Source organism: Pinus tabuliformis, chromosome 6 (genome assembly GCF_031772625.1).
Source record: "Pinus tabuliformis cultivar Carrire ecotype Pingquan chromosome 6, CPIR1, whole genome shotgun sequence".
In the NCBI taxonomy this organism is placed as follows: domain Eukaryota; kingdom Viridiplantae; phylum Streptophyta; class Pinopsida; order Pinales; family Pinaceae; genus Pinus; species Pinus tabuliformis.
Window position 1 is genome coordinate 1,270,710,044 of NC_142292.1, and position 21,879 is coordinate 1,270,731,922.

The following is a 21,879-nucleotide window of genomic DNA, read 5'->3' on the forward strand; positions in this document are numbered from 1 at the left end:
ACTGCCCTAATCCAGAGGGCGGAATCCGGAATTGCCGGGAACTGTCGGAACTACCGGGAAAAGCTAGAAAATACAGAACTGCCGAGAATACCCAGAACTGTCAGAACTACCAGAACTACCGGGAACAATCGGAATTTCCAGAACTGCTGGAACTTTCGGGAACTGCCAGAACAGGGGGGAAAGCTGACACAGATGGCAGAAGCCATAACTGTCGGGAAAAGCCGGAAAAGCCAGAATTGTCGAGAATAGCAGGAATTGAGGGAATAGCCGGAACTGTTGGAACAGCCGGAATTGAAAAAACTACCGGAACTGTCGAGAACTGCCGGAACAGGCGGGAAAGTTGACGCAGAGGGCAGAAGCCAGAACTGTCAGGAACTGTTGGAACTGCCAGAACTACCAGAATTGCTAGGAATAGCTAGAATTGCCGGAACTGCTAGGAACAACCGGAACTGTCGGAAATGCCAGGAACTACCGGAATAGTTAGAGCATCTGTCTCCGAAGGAGAGCAGCATGCAAGGGACAACTAAATATAATTGGGATAGTTGTATGATACTTAGCAGCAAATACACTAAGCATGGAATGTTACAGCTAGCATGCAAGGGATAGCTAGAATGCAACAACAAGCATGTTAAGGACAGTAAGCATGCTAGGGACAACAAGCAAGCAAGATGAAGCCAACACATAGGTCAGTATGGAAACATGGTGCAACAATGGCACATAATGCAATACAGTGATGGGTACAGTCATGATTAATGAAGCGTGATGAGATGCAGCATAGTGATGATGGGTGCAGCATGGTGCAGCGCAGTGAGGTGCAGCATGATGACGAAATGCAACACAATGATAGGTGAAAGAGTCACCTTGGAGAATCAGGTGAAGCAGCATGTCTTCAACTGATCTCATGTATCATCTTCTCAGAGATGATCTATGCTCTTATCTAGATAAGTCAAAGTGTTGACTTCTGTTGTAAACGTACTATCTCTCTCTCTCTGTTGAACTGTTGAAGAACATATAAGAAGAATTGATCAAGGGTTTCCCCACATTAGGGTTTGTCCCTGGCTAGCACCACATCTTGTGTCCTCTTATCTTGGCTTGTCTTCTGCGATTTATGTTTATGTTCTATCTACAGTTTACTTTAATGTTGATGTGATTGCTAATCTGGAAAATATATTGAGCTAACTGTGAAAATTGAAATAAATTGCTCTAAGCATAAAACATACCTAAAATTAACAAGTTTCTTTACAGATTCAAAGGAATAATGATTAAGACCATAATTCAGCATATGATGACCATCGAGTTGGCAGCGCTATCTTTGGATATCAGCTACAACGATGGTTCAACTTATCGACTAGCACAAGTGTTATCTTTATATTTTGTTATATATTAAGAATCGCCATGTATTTGTAGGCAGACAGTTGTCATAATCTCAGGCATTTTCAGTTGTTAAATTAAATGTATATGTAGTGTTACGGGGATGGGAAAGCCACCACTAAGAGATACACAAGAATTCTGAGTTGTAACAGTAGACCTATGTAATCTTATTTTGATTAATGCAATTTATGATATTCTGGGCATTTTATAGCTCTTGATCTTGCCACAACCTTGATCAGGGAGTTGGGCCCACTCTCCTAAACAAGTGTTGTTGGATTAGTTGTGTGCGTAGGTTTATTTATGTTCCGTTATTTTCTTGTTATGTAATGATTTATCAGTATGTTGATGTGAGTCTTAACTTGTTGTTACTCTGATTATTGTTACAGTTATTGCTTGTTGTTACGCATTGTTTCTTTATGATTAAATGTTCAATGTTGGGTAGGGAAACTCTGGCATGCATATACCTTGCATGATAACCTTGAAATAACCAGTCGAGCCCCAGGTTGAAAATTAATGTGGAATTGGGTGAATTGTATGGTTCATATTTAAACACCAAAATTTTGGCATCGTTGCCGGGATGTTATCGAAGGCATGAAAGTATGACTAATATTGATCATATGAGCACTCTCTCATCCTACGGAGGGAATTTTTTCACCCTGCTCCAGGTCCTGAGCATTAGATTGTTTTGTTTCTTTCATAGGAACTGCTCTCTCGTTCTGGCAAAGGAAGTTGTTTTTGCCTTGTTTCAGGTCCTGAGCTTAGATTTTGTGGTTGGTTTTTTTTTCTTATTTTTCTTTCCTTTTAGGGCCCACTCTCTCATCATGGGGAGGAAACTTTTCACACTAATTCAGGTCCCGAGCTTTCGATTTGCTTGAATGTTTTTCTTTTATTTTCTGATTGCATGAACAAAGATACAAATAAAAGGGGTAGAGGAAGACCCCCAAAAAGAGGAAGGAAAGATCTAGGCAGAATTACCTACATCCAAGAAATCATTTCAAAAGATGAGTCAAGAGCATCGTTTTGAACTGCTATTAGAGTGAGATCTCATACGAGATCTTGAGGGTAGTGAGTTTCACAACCAGAACCTCCCCCAATAACAGAAGCACAATTTGGGGAAGAAGAAGTAGCAAGCAGAGGATTGGGGGAACTAAACATTTTGAGTTGAGAAGAAGAAAAATACTTGAGGGAATTCACTGCACCATTTAATTGAGGAAGTGTTGTCAAACAGTCTCAACCGTGCATTTTAGAACAACGAGAACCTGTTGAGATTCCAAGCGAATATTAGAATATATTCATGGCTTCTACAACTTCTTCGATCGAGTTCCCAATTGGAGATATCAGGGGTAATGCGTGTAGAAATATGTGATAGGTTAACCCGGTAATGCAATATAAATCAAAGCAGAATACTATAACCTACTTCTACTATCAATTTGCAGAAGCTTAAAGATCGAGCTGAACAATATAACAAGAAGAAGAAGAATCAATGGCACAATACACATGAAAATACTTTGGGGAAAGTCTCAGATAAAACCCACACTATTGTATTATCATACATGGTGGAAATACATAGGAATTATACAAAGCCTTAGCTCTCACGACTAGCCAGTTCTCAAGACAATCCTCACAGATGCTCACATCGACATCCACATACAGATGACCTCACATGCTGGATGTCGATGTGCCATCACAATAGATCACGGTTGGATCCATCCTCAGATCAAGCAAACCAACTAGGATTTTCTGCATCCACATGGCCTCACATGCTGCTTGACTTGCAGCCATGTATTCTGCCTCTACCGAGTTGAGTGCAACCGACCTCAATTTCCTATTGTACCAAGAAACTCCCACTGACCCAAGGTTGAAAATCCCTCCTGATGTGCTCTTCTAATCTGATGGTATCCCTACCCAATCTGCATCAGTGAAGCCTTGTAGCTTCACTCCCTATGTCTGTCTGTACCATAATCCATACTGAGATGTGCCTTTGGTGTACCTCAATACATGCTTTCTCGCCTTCCAAAACATCTTGGTAGGCTGAACCATTGCTTGACTCAGTTGGTTCACCGCATAGCACAAATCTAGTCGTGTGTTCATTAAGTACATCAATGAACCCACAAGCTGCCTATACATAGTAGCCTCTACCACTTCTCTTGAAGTAGCAACCTCCTTCCTCCAGTTACCTGCTAAAGGAGTCTGCATGGGCTTGCACTTCTCCATGTGGAATCTCCTGAGTACCTCGTTGGCATACTTGCCCTGAGACATAAAAAACTCCCCATCCTTCTGCCACACTTCCATGCCAAGGAAGTAATGCATGAGATCCATGTCTTTCATCTCGAATTCTCTTGCAAGGTCCTCCTTGTAAGACACGATCAACTAATCATCACTAGTCAATAGGAGATCATCAACATAAAGTACGATGATCAACAACTTACCTTTCACCACGAAGTGGTACAAGTTCACATATGCTTCACTCTTTGTGAAGCCCATCGCGGTGAAGTAGTTGTTTATCCTGGTGTACCAAGCATGAGGTGCTTGCTTCAGCCCGTACAATGCTCTCTTGAGTTGGCACACATGCGACTCACAATCGAAGGTCTCAAAACCTTTCAGCTGCTCTATGTACACCTCTTCCTCAATCTGGCCATTGGGGAATGCAATCTTCACATCCATCTGATGGATCTTCCAACCCATCTGTGCTGATAGTGCCAACATAGATCTGATAGATGAGTACCTTGCGACAGGAGTAAAATTCTCATCATAGTCAAACCCCTCGACCTGTGAAAAGCCACGGGTAACAAATCTTGCCTTATGCTTCTCCACAATACCATCAGCACCTTGCTTTACCTTGTAAAGCCAATGGGAAATCACAACTAACTTGTTCTCTGGTCTTGGAACCACGTCCCAAACACTGTTACGAACTATGGAGTCATACTCCTTCACCATAGCATCAACCCAAATTGGCTGTTGCACTGCTTCCTCAAAGGAAGATGGCTCGGTCTCAACACATTCCCCAGCAAGGGCAATGTATCTAGTGTACCTCTCAGTGACCTCCTCTATCTGCATTGAGAAGATGGTGCTCCCACATTCTCTCTCACATCCTCCAACAATCTGTCAGCTTCTCTTGTGCGCTTTCATCCATCTTTGGAAGACTCTACTTGAGTGGATGTCTCCACCACTAGAACCTCTGCATGCGGCTGCTCCGCATCAGCCTGAGGCTCCTCCTCCTTAGGAACCAACAGTTCCTCCACAACCTATAGTTGGAGCTCCCTCTCAAGGGAAACTCGCATGGCCTTCTGCTCATCAAACTTGAGATCTCTGCGAACCACTGTCCTCCAACTGGTAGGCAATTACACTCAATAGTTGTGAGGTGTATCAGTGTACTCCACAAATATCCCCAACTATGTTGTCTTCTCAAGCTTCTTTCATGCATCCTTTGTCACATGACAATATACCGATGAGCCAAAGATCCTGAAGTGACCCACATCTGGTCTCTTACCGAAGAAATCTTCCTCTAGTGTCTTCATCCCAAGTATGCGATGTGGGCTTCTATTCTGCAAATGGACCATTGAGTTGCATGCCTCAGCCCACAAGTGAAGTGGTGGGCCTTGGTCATGCAAAATTTCCCGTGTTGCCCCTACAATAGTTCTGTTCTTCCTCTCGGTCACCCCATTCTGCTGTGGGTTATGAGGTTCCGTCAACTCTTGTTTAATTCCTTCCGCTGCATAGAAGTCCTTAAACTCTTGAGAGACATATTCTCCACTGTTGTCACTTCTCAAGGCCTTGATTTTCTTCCCTGACTCTTTCTCGACCAAAGGTTTGAACTCACAAAACTTTGTGAAAGTTTAGTCCTTCTTCTGCATGAAATAAATCCAGCATTTACGAGAATAGTCATCAATGAAAATCACATAATACCTTTGCTTCATTGTGGATGTCGTCGAGAATGGTCCACACAAATCAGTATGAACTCACTCTAAGATAACCTCTGCTCGACTGTCTCAGTCATGAAAGGAAGACTTGGTGTACTTTCCCAAGGTACAACCTTTGCATGTGTCAACTTGCTCAAGTTTACCTTTGGGAAGTCTTGTAGATATCTGCTGCATTTTCTTCAAAGCCCCATGATGAAAATGGCCCAACAGCTTGTGCCACAACTCGGCAATGACTTGGCTTTGCACCAATTATGCTTTCATATTCAATGTTGCATAATCATTTACCTCTAGTTTATAGAGATTCTTCACCTGAATCCCTATCCTCTTGGTCTAACCCATGGCTATGTGTCTTAGGAACGCCTTTCCTTTACTGAAGACAACATCGTAGCCTTTGTCCTCCAACATCGTGACCGATACCAAGTTCTTCTTTAGTCTAGGTACATACATCACATTTTTCAAGGTGAGAGGAGCTCCATGCTCCCTCTGAAAAGCAATCGTGCCCATTCCTGAAACACTATACCTTCCGTCATCACCCATCTTTATGCGCATCTTGAGGTCTTTCTCCTCCAAGGCACTGAATAAATTTTTATCACCGATCATGTGGAATGAGGCTCCACTGTCAAGATACCAAACACAACCCATCATCGATGACACCATGCATGCGATGAGGGTAAAGTCCATTTTGAACTGAGAGGCTAATGCCTCACATTTTGATCCTTCCGAGGATCTCTTCTTGGACTTCTTCAATGGGAAATTAGTCACATAATGTCCCATATTGTGACAATTAAAGCATCTGACTTTAAACATGTCACCCTTCTTCCCTCCATGAGAAGAATTCAGTTTGAAATGGGAAGCCTTCCCCTTCCCTTTCCTTGCCTTAGTTGCTAAGGCTAGATTTTCTTCATCATCATTCTTGGATGAAGAACCATCTCGTGTGCTCCTCCTGATCTCCTCCTGCATAAGATCCAACCATAGTCATTCCCAATCCAGCAGTTTCTCCCTTCCATTCATAGAGTCCTGGTAGCTATTCCAACTCTTTGGAAGGCCAAGGAGAGCGAGGCTCGCCATATCATCATCAGTAGTAGTTATTCCCACACTGCCAAGCTCATCTCTGCAAGTGGTGGGCTTGTTCAAATATGTGGAAATAGTATCGCTCTTCTCCATCTTGATTCTTCGAAGCTTATCCTTGAGCGCCAATTTCCTCTGGTCGCTATTGTTCTGGTAGAGGTCCTTCAGTGTCTTCCACATTGAAAATGGAGTATCCTTCCCATGGAGACTCGAGACAATATGGTCTCAAACTCCCTCAAGGATGATCCGTCTCGCCTTCACCACACAGTTCTTCCACTCAGCCAACTCTTGTGCATTAGTTGAAGCTGGCTTTGGGATTTCTTGATCAATGAATTCCTTCAAGCCATTGTCTTCTAATATAGCCTCATTCTATCTTTCCATGCTATGTAATTCAAGCTACCTTCCAAGGCATACTCGAGTCTCAAGCCATAGAATTCCATTGGCCAACCTTGAAGTATGATATGAATTCGATTTGCACCTGCAACCTCGAACTTCAAACTTTGAATTCTCTTCTTAGTATACTGTTCACAACTCTGATACCATGTAGAAAATCTGTGATAGGTTAACCCGATAATGCAATATAAATCAAAGAAAAATACTATAACCTACTTCTACTATCAATTTGCAGAAGCTTAAAGATCGAGCTAAATAATATAACCAGAAGAAGAAGAATCAATGACACAATACACATAAAAATATTTTGGGGAAAGTCTCAGATAAAACCCCACACTATTGTATTATCATACATGGTGGAAATACATAGGAATTATATAAAGCCTTAGCTCTCACAACTAGCCAGCTCTCAGTACAATCTTCACAGATGCTCACAGGAAATCTTGGCTTCTCTCCAACCTTCCTCTCTGCCCTCCAAGCTCATATTTCCTTGCATTGTTCCGTGTGGATGATTAGCCTATTACCAAGTGGAAAACCAAGCCTTCGAAACTGCACAATCCTCAAGGATGAATCCTTGACTGTATGCATGAGTTTTCTCCATGAGAAAACACATGCAACTGATAGTACAATGTCCTTGAACATTAATCTCAATTGGGTCTTCTCAGAATAGACATGCATGAGTTTCTGATGAGGGAATCTTCAGTTAACTGGAGTAGCACTAGTTGAGTGCATTAATGCATCAACTGACTGTTAACTTAGTATTAGTTCCTCAAACAGTTTGGAACTAATTTAACTGGACTTAACTCAGTAAATTGAGTTAACTAATTACAACTCAGATATAACTCAATATTATCTCCTTAATTTAAGGGATAACTCTTGCATGACTTTAGAAATACTTCTAAATTGAATTTCTCCAACTAATTAATTTAAAATAAATTAATTAATTATTTCCAAGTAGCTATTAAGACTAAATTCGATTTTAATTCACAATTTAATTGAAGGACAAATTAAATTGGAATATTCTTGTTGCCATATTTCAACAATGCTCCTATGAAGCCTATTCCTTTGAGAACATTACCTAACTTCCATGGTCTTTCTTTTGAAGATCCAAACAAATTCCTGTTTGAATTCGACATTGTCTGTTAGGGGTATGACTATATTTCTGATCCCTAGAAATTGAAGATATTCCTCGCCACTTTGAAGGGAACAAATTTGAGATGGTTCATGGGTTTAGGGGGGGAATATATTAGTACATGGGATGATATGAAGATGATTTTCCTTGAAAAATATCAAAACTACTGCAAATCCCGAGATGTTGAGGAAGAAATCTTTAAGATTATGTAGAAAGAGGACGATCACATGGAGGACTTTATGGAATGTTTCAAATAGAGCTTGCAAAGATCAGGCCATAGTGATCTGGACAAGGACATCCTGAAGATATTTTTTCTTTGGACACTAAGGGAGGAATCTTTGGAAATTTTGAACATAGTAGGAAAGGGAGATATATCAAAGGAAGAATTCGACAACATCTACGAATTTTGCATTAAGTGTTCACGTGGAGTTGTGAGGCATAGGTAGGGAGTCCAAGCCCTCAAGACATCTAGCAGTGGAGTTATGAAAGGAGAAATTGGACACTTGAGGACCAATATCTTGAGCACAATGTCCTCATAGCTGGACGTTTTACAGGCAAAACAAAAGAATATGGAAGAAGAGAAGGTTATTTCCATTTTTTTGCCTCAATGCAGGAAAAAGCACCTAGTGAAGGAATGTCCACTGAATATTGTCGAGACCTGTGCGATATGTGAGTAGAGTCATTCCACTAACACGTGTCCATCTCTTCCTGGGCTGAAAGCAGTTTTTCAGGGAGAAAATGAAGAGGCAGATCAGTTTTACTTCATGGGATCAAGGAAACCATGGAAACCACAACCACGGAACATGAATCAAGGTATGCCTCAAGACCCCTCTCAGTATTTTAATAATTTTAATTTTGGGCCTCAGTCTATACCTTTTTCACCTTCATGGTTGTAGTCTTGTCAATATCCAATCCCATGGCAACCATGGTTCCCTCAATCTAGTCCAACTCCTTTATGGTCCCAGAATTGGTGTGGACCTCCTCCTTCAGGACAGTTCTCCTAGCCTATGCCACAACATCAGCTACAATTTCCTTATAATGCCTCCACCAGTAATCCTCCTCTTCGTCCACAAATGCTTGTTCAATCCAACCCAAATCCAAACAATAGGGGGATCAACAGGTTGAGACACTCAACCTTCCTGCATACAATATTGCCACAGCGGATTGTAATGAATTAAATCTTTAGTCCAGTCGGGTGGTAAATACTCAGACTTCACCAATAATTGTTGAACATACTGATGATGAAGTCTCAGAACCAGAACCTAGGAATTCTATTGGAACAACTGGGGATGAGTTAACGCAAACTCCTATGGAACAACAACCCCCTTCTCAAACAATTGTTATGTCGGACTAGTCCACCTCATCCAGAGAGATTATCCTTGAGAAAACGGAGTCCTCATCCTGAATTTGAATTTTTAGGGAATTGAAAAATTTATTTGTCAAAATCTCTTTACTTCATGCTATGAGGGACGTACCGATTTATGCCAAAATGATCAAATAATATTGCTCTAAGAAACCTAGAAGAAAACCAAAGGATCCACTCACTATTCATGTTATGGGAAAATTGTCAAACATAATGTTGGGGAAGCCTACACCTATTAAATACAGGGATCCAGGGAACCTAATTCTTACAGTACAGATTAATGGGGTTGATATCCCAAATGTGTCGGTAGACTTAGGGGAAGAAATTAATGTTATAACCTCTGCAACTATGATTACCTTGGGCCTGCGAAACCTTAAACCAACTCCCACCATCCTAGAATTGGCAGATCGGTCTATTATAAGACGAGTATGGAAGTTAGAAGAAATAATCATTTCAGTAGACTCATGGTAGTACCTTATTGATCTTTTGGTATTACATACCTAATCCCTAGCCGGTGGGGATCCTTTGATTTTAGGAAGACTATGGTTTACGACCGAAGATGCTTACATTGGGTGTCGGTCAAGAAATATGGTAATATCCAATGGGAAGTTACAAAGAATCTTATCCTTTATCCCTCTGCAGAGCTAAGTTCACCAGATAAACCAAGATTTACCTTAATACAAAAATCTCTACCTACAAAAGGGCCTGGACCTGAAAATGAAGAAATTAGACCAATTTTTACCATTGGTGGGGCCCTCTGTTTTAAGGATGAAATGGAGGATGATGCCATTAGTACCTTCATCAGTAGCCCCAACTTTGTTTCCGATTCAACCCGCCAACTATTAGAATCTGTTATGATTTGCAATGTGCAGGAAGCCATTGAACCAGAGACTGAAGTTGAAAATGTTCTTGTAATTGTACCACATAACAATGTTCCTGTAGAAATCGAACCAGGGAGGACGTTTAACGTTAATCCTGACCTTTCACCTTCCCAGTTTGAATGGTTACTCAAAGTTCTTCGGGAAAAAAAAGAAGCCTTTGCTTGGGAACATACAGATATGAAAGGAAACCTTGCTGACTTATGTACTCATCACATATACATTAAATAAGAATGTCAACCTATTAGGCAACCACAGAGAAGAATGAATCCTACTTTAAAGAACATTGTCAAAGACGAACTATGAAAACTATTAGATTTGGGATTTATTTACCTAATCTTGGATAGTCAATGGGTATCCCCACTAGTCATTGTTCTGAAGAAGAATGGAAAATGGTGGATTTGTGTTGATTACAAGGAATTAAATAAAGCAACTCAAAAAGATCATTTTCCCTTACCCTTTATTGACCAGGTCCTTGATACATTAGCCGGAAAGAAGTTATTCTCCTTTCTAGACAGATTTAGTGGGTAAAACCAAATCCAAATAGCTCCTGAGGATCAAGATAAAACTACCTTCACATTCCCTCGAGGAACCTTTGCATACCGAGTCCTCCCATTCAGTCTCTATAATGCACTCACTACCTTTCAATGGGCAATATTAGGGATTTTTTCTGATCTAGTCAATGATAGTGTTGAAATCTACATGGATGACTTCACCCCATATGGGGATTCTTTTGAAGAAGGTCTAGAAAACTTAGAGAAAGTACTTAAAAGATGTAAGCAAACAGAATTTTCTCTTAGTACAATGAAATTCCATATGATGATGAAAGAAGGAATAGTGTTGGGACACCTACTTTCAGTTGCAGGAATTCGAGTTGATCCTGCCAAGGTAGAGGTAATATTAAATTTTCCTACACCTAAGACACCAACACAGGTGCGTAGTTTCATCAGTTATGTTGGCTATTATAGATATTTTATAGAAAAAAATCTAAGATAGCATTTCCACTTTTTCAATTGTTACCTAAGGATGTAGAGTTTGTGTGGATAGATGAATGTGAAATAGCCTTCGTGAAAATCAAAGAACTAGTTTGCAAAGCTTCGATATTACGTGGTCCTGACTGGAAGCTCTCGTTTCATATCTCTACAGATTCTTCTCACACAATAGTAGGGACAGTCTTAGGACAACATGAGGAAAAGAAATTGTACACGATCTATTACGTCAGCAAGAATCTGACTCCTACTGAACTGAACTATATGATAATGAAAATAATAATAATAATAATGATAAATAAATAAATAAAAATAAAATAACAAAAATAAAAATAAAAATAAATAAATAAAAATAAAATAAAATAAAATTTGGCTGTTATTTATGCTATTAATAAGTTTCGGCATTAAATTATAGGTTATCCCACTTTTGTACACACTCTTCATACATCCATCAGGTATCTGATGAATAAACTGATAACTCTTGGTCGTATTACGAGATTGTTATTATTAATTCAATAATTTGATATTACCATTGTAGATAAGTCAGGAAGAATAATGTAGTTACAGATTTCCTATCTAGGCTAGATACTAGTGATGAAGGTACACCTGTAGAGGATATTTTTCCAAATGAACATATTTTTTCAATTTCTACTCACACTCCATGGTATGCAGATATTGCTAACTATCTTGCTACAGGAAAATTACCTCAACACTTGCCATACAGAGGGCAATGAAAGATTATCCATCATAGTGCATGTCATTCATGGATAGAGGGATACCTCTTTTATACAGGACCTAATCAAAAAATCCAATGTTGCATAGGTGAAGATGACATATATGATGTCCTGAACGTTGCTCACGATGGCCCCTGTGGAGGACATTTTGCAGATAAGCGGATAGGTCATAAGGTGTTACAGATGGGGTACTATTGGCCCTCTATTTTTCGTGATGCAAAGAAATATGTTCGAGGGTGTGATAGCTTCTGGTGGATGGGACAACCTGGTCAGTCATATGAGATGTCGTTACAGCCTCAACTAGCTCTTTAGACCTTTGAGAAATGGGCTAACGATTTCGTTGGGCCATTCAATCTGCCTTCACATCAAAAATCCCACATTCAGGTCTGCACGGATTATGTGACAAAGTGGGTAGATGCCAAGGCTGTTGTGAAAGCAACAAAACAGGTTGTCTCAAACTTCTTATTCGAAGAAATTTTTGCTTTGTACGGAGCTCCTAAAGAGATAGTTTTAGATGGAGGAGCACAATTCACGTCACATCTGATAACAAGACTTATGAAGAAGTATGGAATCAAACACAGGGTGACATCTCTATATCATTCTCAGGTGAATGGTCAAGTCAAGAGTACAAATAAAGTGTTAGAGAATATCCTTACGATGATTGTAGCAAACCATTGTCGAAATTGGGCTGAAAAGCTTCCTGTGGCACTTTGGGCATATAGAACAACATGGCGGAACACAATAGGATTTTCACCATATGATCTTGTCTATGGCAAATCCCCTTTGTTTACAGTGGAATTCAAAATTAATACACTCAAGACAGCCCTTGAATTAGGTTTGGATCTCTCAGAAGCCCAGAAACACTAAATGAAATAATTAAATGAGTTGGATGAAATTCATTTAATATTTTTCCAGAACACTGTTGCCATTCGACAACATTAAACTAAATGGCATGATAAATTTATCAAGAAAAAGGTGTTTCAAAGAGGAGATTGGGTGTTTCTCTATGACTCTCGGTTCAAATATTTTAAAGGAAAACTCTGCTCTAGATGGATGGGACCATATGAAGTCGATACAGTGTTTGATAATAGGACTATTAGACTCATAACAATCGATGAGGCACATACTCCCTTGATTGTAAATGGACATCGTGTCAGATTGTATCACTGTCCAACTTCTAAAGACTCCTTTATTAAACATCTCTCTGATAATTCTAGTTTTGAAATTGTTAGTGCAGAGAAATCTTCCTCTGCACCTCTTGTTTAATTCCCAAAAAAAAATAAATACATACATACATACATACATACATACATACATACATACATACATATATATATATATATATATATAATAAAATGTTGTTACTATTCTATCATTAATTTTCTTGTAGGTACTTCATTGGTGTTGCTACTCCACTGGTGTTGTTACTCCCCCGGTTTTGTTACTCGACGGATGCTGATTTTGGCTAATTACTTCATTGGTGTTGTTATTCCTCCAGTGTTGTTACCATGCAGATGTTGATTTCGTCTAAGTACTTCACTATTGTTGTTACTCCTCTAGTGTTTTTACTCCTCTAATGTTGTTACTCTATTCATAGCAATTCAGTCTAAGTACTCATCCGGTGTTGTTACTCCATCAAGGTAATTCGCCAGGTACGTCCTCGACCGACTTCGTGGATTTGATTGATATTTCACCTATGACATGACTCCATAGGATCATGGATGTGGTATTTAATAGCAATGATGATCTATCATTATCGTTGTTGAACCTCGTGCCAACTCGTACATTCCACGATCATTATTCTGATCCCCACCATACCTTGCACATTTATCCATGTGCATTGGAACTTGAACTACGTACGATTGCATTGAATTACGGTCCTTCCCAATGTGTTGTAATAATTATCGTTATTACCACGATCCACCATAGATTTTCCCCATAACATTTTCCTAGATTTCCCTATCACCGCATCCTTTGCCACCGCAACCCCTGTCATCATAACTTTACCAGCTAACACTCTCCTCAACATTTTTTTTGCTACTCCAAGTGCTGCTACAGAGTAATTGGAAGAATAGGTGGGCAAGTTTTTAGGCACGAATCGGAAGACACAGCGCAGGTCTAGTGCCATCTAGATGTATGGAAGGTTTTTCAAGATGCAGGATGGCATACCTATTTTGAGTGGTTACCACGGATTCGATGAAGCCGTTACAATTGAATTTGCATTGAATTTGGATGGGAATTATTCCAGAGTCTATGGGATAGACATTCGCGTCACTGAAGAAATTATCTCTATTGTAAGCGGATTTCCAAAAGGAGGGCAGAAATGGTTTACCCGGAAATTGCCCTTACCCGAATTTCTGGAGTTATTCTTGTTCGTAGGAGAAATCGTGGTTCAAGAGGGAAGGGGATATGATCGGAAATCCTTGCTTCATCCATGGGTCGAAGTTGCATACTTTCTTGTGAATTACATTACTTGCAAAGGTTGGGTCTCTACCTTGTTCAATTACCATTTTAAACTTCCTGGATGCCTTTGGTTTCGTCCTATGAATTCTTTGGATATGCCATATTTCTTATGGAATAACCTTCAGTTAATGGCATGGTCTGCTCATCAGTTGCGTCAACCGTTGGCGATCCTCACAAACCACGGGCTTTTCAAGCTGCTAGTGGTGCATGCCCTGTCACAGACTTTCATGGCTTGGCCACAATTCACTAAATTAGCAGAAGAGGAACTTGCATCCATGATGCTGGTAAGAGGGGAAGAAGAATTAGTGGCAGAGGAAGAAGTCACAAACAACATTGCTACACAAGAACTAGCATCGGCTTCTGAACAATTGGAGGAATTGGTGATGAAACAGGCTACAACAGAATCACCAATAGAGGAAGGGGTCGCAGATGATGTTGTTACACAAGAACCAACATCAACTGTTGACCTAGAAGCAGAAGCAATGGAGGTAGAAGGGAGTGCAGGTGACGCTACTACACAAGAACCAGCGTTGACCGCCAACCTGGATGCAGGAGCAATGGAAGTAGAAGGAAGCGCAGGCGACGCTACTACACAAAAACCAGAGTTGACTACTAAATTGATGGAAGAAATTCCAATATTGGGAGAAACTGCAGGTGACATTATTACACAAGAACTAGCATCGCCTGCAAAAGTGGTGGAGGAACTGGTGGAAGAAATAGTAGCCATAGTTGATGGATTTACACAAGAACCAGCGTCAACTGAAAAGCAAGCGACCGAAATAGAGGAAAAGATGGCACGGGAAGAAAAGGAGAAGGAGAGTGCAGAATAGCCAGTAGATAAAGGGGAAGGAGAAAGAATTTAAGGACTTGAAGCAGCAGGTGCTGAAAGGATGGAAATTGAGGAGGATATCCCTCATTCTCCACTTTCCTCTTCCCTACAAAGAGGGGCAAGAAAATTTCACTCCCTTAGACACTCGGTGGATGGGTCTGAGATTTCGGTTTCCTAGTGTTTGGATGCCAGCTGAGAAGTACACACCAGCTTATGTGGTACACAAGGATTGGTGGAAGGAAGTCCTTCACACAGAATGATATAAGTTTCTTGGAATAGAAATGGCTACGAAATATGACCTTGCACACCTCCATGTTGACCACAGTAGCTCTAGCTGAGATCTATGCAGAAGATGAGTTGCATGAGTACATGCAGAAAGGCTAGTTGGGGGGAGATGTTGGTTGCTAAATTTTCCTACTTTACCTGCCTTATTATCCCTTTCCTATACTCATTTCATGTCCTTGTTGGTCGATTTGTATTCTAAACAACAAAGGTATACCTATTGTCATGTCTTTGTGAATTATTAATCAATGAAGCATAGTCGTAGGGGATTATTACCTAAAGCGACTTGCTAACTTCAATTTCCTTGTAGATTCAAAGGAATAATGATCAAGACCATGATTCAACGTATGATGACTATCGAGTTGGCAGCACTATCTTCGGATATCAACTACAATGGCGTTCAACTTATCGACCAGCACAAGTGTTATCTTTATATTATGTTATATCTTAAGAATCGCTATGTATTTGTAGGCAGACAGTTGTCATAATCTTAGGCATTTTCAGTTGTTAAATGAAATGTATAAGTAGTGTTACGGGGTTGGGAAAGCCACCACTAAGAGATGCATGAGAATTATGAGTTGTAACAACAGACCTCTATAATTTTATTTTGATTAATGCAATTTTTGATCTTGTGAGCATTTTATAGTTCTTGATATTGTCGCAACCCTGATTAGGGAGTTGGGACCACTCTCATGAGCAGGTGTTTTTGGATTATTTGTGTGCGTAGGTTTATTTTTTTTTGTGTTATTTTATTGCTATGTAATGATTTATCAGTTTGTTTTTGTGAGTCTTAACTTGTTGTTACTCTGATTGTTGTTACAGTTATTACTTGTTGTTACATATTGTTATGTTTATGATTAAATGTTCAATGATGAGTAGGGAAACTGTGGCCTACATATACCTTGCATGATAGCCTTGAAATAACCAGTCGAGCCCCGAGTTGACAGTTAATGTGGAATTGGGTGAATTGTATGATTCATATATGAACACCAAAAACATCATCACAGTCACATAGTTTTGAGTTAGGCACATAGAGAAGGGTACACCACGATGGATAAGACCACGGAACGAAAATAGTACATAGAAGTTGATGTGAAAGAGTTTTGTCGTACCCTAGAGTGTTGAGGAAGAGTGTCACTCCACCACGGTCTTGATAGATAGGAGTTGTGAGAAGGGGAGATTCCCATTGTTTAATGAATATGGTGTGTCATGGAAGGTAAATGGAATGGATAACTCGTGAACCAACCAAGGTGGAATAACCCGCCACTACATGGAAATCCCCTTGGAAGTATAGGTTAACATGGCAAAGCCACATCGGACACATGGTAGCACCATGAGGATACAATAGCTCACATGGCAGGGTTAAAGATCCAAAACTTTAAATGGCCATAACTTTTGATCCAGAAGTCAGATTTTGATAAATTTTGTATTGTTGGAAAACTCTCGACAAGTTAAATGTGATGTTGTAGTCCAAATTTAATTCCAATATCTTTGGAAAGGGAGGAATTTTGTAATCCCATTTCCATAATGAGACCTTGGAAGTTGGGTTAGGGAAAACTAACACCTACCATTTAGCTTGGAGATTATAAGGAGGAGGGAGGTAGGGTTACATAGTGGTATCAAAGTTGAAGTTTCAAATATTGGACCTCTAGAGATAAGTTTGGGACTATAACACCATGTGATGGAGTGTTAGGACTTCTTACAGAGTATATGATTCATGTTAAATTGATAATGCTTGTATCATTTTAGTGTGATCTATATGTGGTGTGTGTGTGTGTTAATTTTATATGATTATTGTTTCCAACAGACATGCTCATCCAAGGCGTGATGTTTTAGATGGATTACACCATAAAACTTAAAGTAATAAGCCAAGGTGATGATTGATATTATGTGTTTATGTTTTGGATTAACTAACAGTTGTGTGTGTGTGACATCACATAAGAAGACACCAAGGAACAAGGAACGAGAAGCAAAATGGAGAAATATAGCACTAATAGATCTCAACATGGACATGAGGAGGATTTAATGGAGAAATGAAGAGAGGAAGTTTATATTGACTGGATCGATACTCTTAGAAGTCTTAATATCTGAATTGAGAAGTTACAAACCTGTAGAGACAAAAGAAACATGAATTAGGAGCCAAATACAAGTTTAAGTGGAGTTCATCTAGACTTGGAAGACAAGAGTTGAGGGATGATGGTGCAGAAGGAAGCATGTCTAAAAAGAGACACAAATAAGGAAGTGAAGACACAATGAGGGGTGTAACTCCTCTAAGTACTATGGAAAGGAGGATGGGAAACAATGGGTAGCTATCTAGTGTGAAAATAAGGATGCATGATCAACAAAGACGAAAGGGAAAGGATTTTGTCCCTGAAGATTTCAAGAAGGCAAAGCCCCCTACATTTGATGGAGAGGTGAAGAAGGATGAACAAGTAGACGGATGGCTGCTAGGGATGGAGAAGTATTTGAAAGTCCACAATTACTATGAGAACATGAAATCAAGATTATCCATCTTTAGCCTGAATTTCAAGGCTAATATCTAGTGGGGGGATTTGAGGAATGTGAAGGATATCAAAGAAAAAATTGTCTTTGGAAAGGTTTGAGAGATACTTCAGGAAGGAGTATCTATTTGAAGAATTATGATAAGATGGCCAGAGAGTTCTATGAGCTCAAACTTGGGTAGTTGTTAGATGAAGAATATACTACCAGTTTCTTGGAGTTTTTAAGATACATGCCTTGCATCAAAGAGGAGAAGGGAAAAGGTTCAATGATATATGAGTGGGTTACCTCGGGCATTTAGGAAAAAAATTTAGTTTACTAAACCAAGGATGTTGGAGGAGGCCATCAAGAAGATGAAGCAATGTTATGAACAATCAAAGCATAAATCATAATTCATAACTCAATAAAAGGAAAAGGGGAAACCTAGTTCTAAAGGGAGAAGATATAAATCTATAGGATACCAGACATGGAAAGGAAGCATGCAATTTTCCACTACTACCAAGGGTGAGCTTGAGTAGAAAACTACTACTTATGGAAAAGACTAGTTCTCTAAGTCTATAAGAGAGGAAACAAATGGATATAGAAGAAAACCCATCAGGTGTTGGTAATGTGGGGAAGACTGCTTATGAAGGGATTTCCCTCAGCTACAAAGAAACCACCTAGAGTTGTACATGATGCAATAGAATGAGACAATGAACAATGAGGTCCAATGCATGCCATGCATCTACGCAATAGTGGACTATAGACAGGTTTACCATTAGGAATCAATTATTGAGATGTAAGTTATGATCAACACCCATCCTATTTCGGTTTTAATTGACCCTGGTTCAAATTTTAGCTATGTAAGCCCTTAGGTTGTCGAGATGTGTAACTTACCATGAACAACACATAAGAAATCATGGTTGGTCCAATTGGCCACTGGAACCAAGAAACGAGTGGATTTTCTAACCCAGTAATGCCTAATCTCTCTAAGTGGCATTTTCCCACCATACTGAATTTAAATCTATTTCCCATGGGTGCCTACGATATCTTCGTAGGGATAGATTGGTTGGAGAAATAGAAGGCTCAGGTTGACTACTATAGTAAGTCAATCAAGTGCCTTAGTGATAGTGGGGAAGTGGAATATTACAGGGAAATTCCAAACTGGTATCATTCAGATTAGTGATGATGCTGCAGCTAAACCATTATGGCCCAAAAGGGTACAAGCTATTTGTCGTCCACAATACTAGTGAATCTAAAGATAGTAATAATAGTATGAAGAAACACCTGATTTTAAAAGAGTTTGAGGATGTTTTCCCTAAGGAAATCCCAAGATTACCACCACACCAAGAGGTTTATTTATTAATCAAATTAATGCCTAGAAAAACACCGACTTCTAAAGTCGCTTACCAAATGAGCATGCCATAAATGATGGAGTTGATGTTACAACTAAAAGAAGTGTTGGAAAAGGGTCGCATTAGGCTAAGTGTGTCACCATGGGGATCACCAATCCTTTTTGTGAGAAAGGAATATGACACATTGAGGTTGCATGTTGACTATAGACAACTCAATAAATCCACCATTAAGAATAGATATCCATTACATCGGATCGATGACTTATTTGATCAGCTTAAGGAACGTTGGTCTTGTCAAAAAATTGATCTTAGATTTGAGAACCATCGAGCATGCATTAGGGATGAAGATATTCATAAAATGGATTTTAAACCAGGTATTGGCACTTTGAATTTGTGGTTGTATCATTTGGGCTCACGAATGCTCTTGCTACCTTCATGTGCTTGATGAATAATTTTTTGAGTCTATATTTGGATAAGATTGTGTTAGTCCTCATTAATGACATCTTGGTGTATTCTAATAACAAGGAATAGCATGAGAAACACCTAAAATTTGTGCTACAATTACTGAGAGAGAACAAGCTCTATGAAAAACTCAACAAATGTGAGTTCTTTCAGTCCTAGATCCAATACTTTGGGCACATATTCTCGAAGGAGGGTGTGGCAGTTGACCCTGAAAAGGTTAAGGAAATCATGGAATGGCCTACTCCAAAAAACGTGACAAAAATAAGATCATTTATGCGGTTGGCGGGATACTACATGAAATTCATTAGGAACTTCTCTAAGAGTGGACACCCAATCACAACATTGTAAAGAAAGGGGAGTAAATTTCATTGGACAACCAAATGTGTTGCAGGCTTCGAGTAACCGAAGCACTTACTTACACATGCACCATTGCTAAGGATAAAAAACATGGACAAAGATTCCATGGTATGCATGGATGCTTGCAATGAAGGGCTCGGTGGAGTCTCCATGTAAGAGGGACAACTAGTTTGCTATGAGTCTAGGAAGCTAAATGAACATCAACAGAACTAACTCACTCATGATTTCGAATTGGTAGCAATAGTCCACGCAATTAGGATGTGGAGGCATTACCTTCTAGGGAGGAAATTTACATGGATAATAGACCATGGAGGGCTAAAGTACTTGTTAGAATAGTCAAAGTTGAATTCCAGGCATGCAAGGTGGTCGGCATTAATTAGTGAGTTTGACTTTGAAATCAAATACATCAAAGGCAGGGAGAACAAGGCACTTGATGCACTCAACAGAAGGCTACAACTGGCTCATATAGCTATTGTGAGATCTTATGAATTTAAACTTCAAGAAAAGGTTAAAGAGGATGACCAACAATATAAACAGTATTAGCAAATCAAGGAGTGCTTACAGCAAGAATTAGAAGGAGTATTGAGCAAGGTTACTCCATTATGGAGGGTGAACTATTAAATTTTAAAGGAAGATGGCATGTGCCTTGTGAAGGTGACTTACAGAAGCTCATTATGGATGAGTACCATAAAATACCATATTTTGGTCATCTGGGATATAAAAAGACGATAAAAACTATGAAAAAGTCATATTATTGACCAAACATGAAGAACGAAGTGGCCAACTACATAGCCAAGTGCCTAGAATTCTAGCAGGTAAAGGTGGAACGTAAGCACCCAGCGGGATTGCTACAACCAATACCCATCCCAGGGTAGAAATGGGAAGTTATTTTCATGGATTTTATTATGGGGCTGCCAAGGACAACTACGAAACATGATGTCATCATGGTTGTGGTGGACAAGTTAAGCAACAAAGCACACTTCATGGTTGTCGAATCTACTCATACAACAAGTGATATTTCCCAAGTTTTCATGAAAGAAATAGTGAGATTACATGGAGTACCCAAGAAAATTATCTCTTATAGGGATGCAAAGTTTACCTCTAAATTTTGGAAGGAACTATTTGTTGGTCTAAGAACGGAATTAGCCTTCAGTACGACAATCATCCTCATACATATGGATAAACTGAGAGGGTAAACATAGTGTTGGAATACATGTTAAGAATGTATGTCATGCACCAGCCAAAGAGGTGAGAAGAGTATCTACCTCTGGTAGAATTTTCTTATAATAATGGGTACCAATAATCATTGAAAATGAGTCCCTTTTAGGCTTCTTATGGTAGGAAATGAAATACTACTATCAGATGGGATAATCCAATGGATTGGGTGCATATTGGCTAGATATGCTAAAAGAGATGGAGCAGGAAATGACATCCATCAAGCAAAATCTAAAGATAGCCCGAGATAGATAGAAGAGTTATGCAGACCAACATAGAATGCACTGAGAGTTTAAAGTGGGAGACCATGTGTATATTTGTGTTAGACCAAAGAAAATTTCATTAAGAAATGGGTCTTGTGCCAAGTTGGCACCACATTTTTGTGGGTCATTTCAAGTTATAGAGAGAAAAGGGTGAGTGGCATACAAATTGGCCTTGCCACCTACAGTGAAGGTTCACGATGTTTTGCATGTTTCTTACTTAAAATATATGTACATTATTCTAATCATGTGATTGATTGGTCTATGTTATAGGTAGAACCACAGGGATAATTCCAACTGGAACCTTTGTGCACTCTAGATCGTATGCAG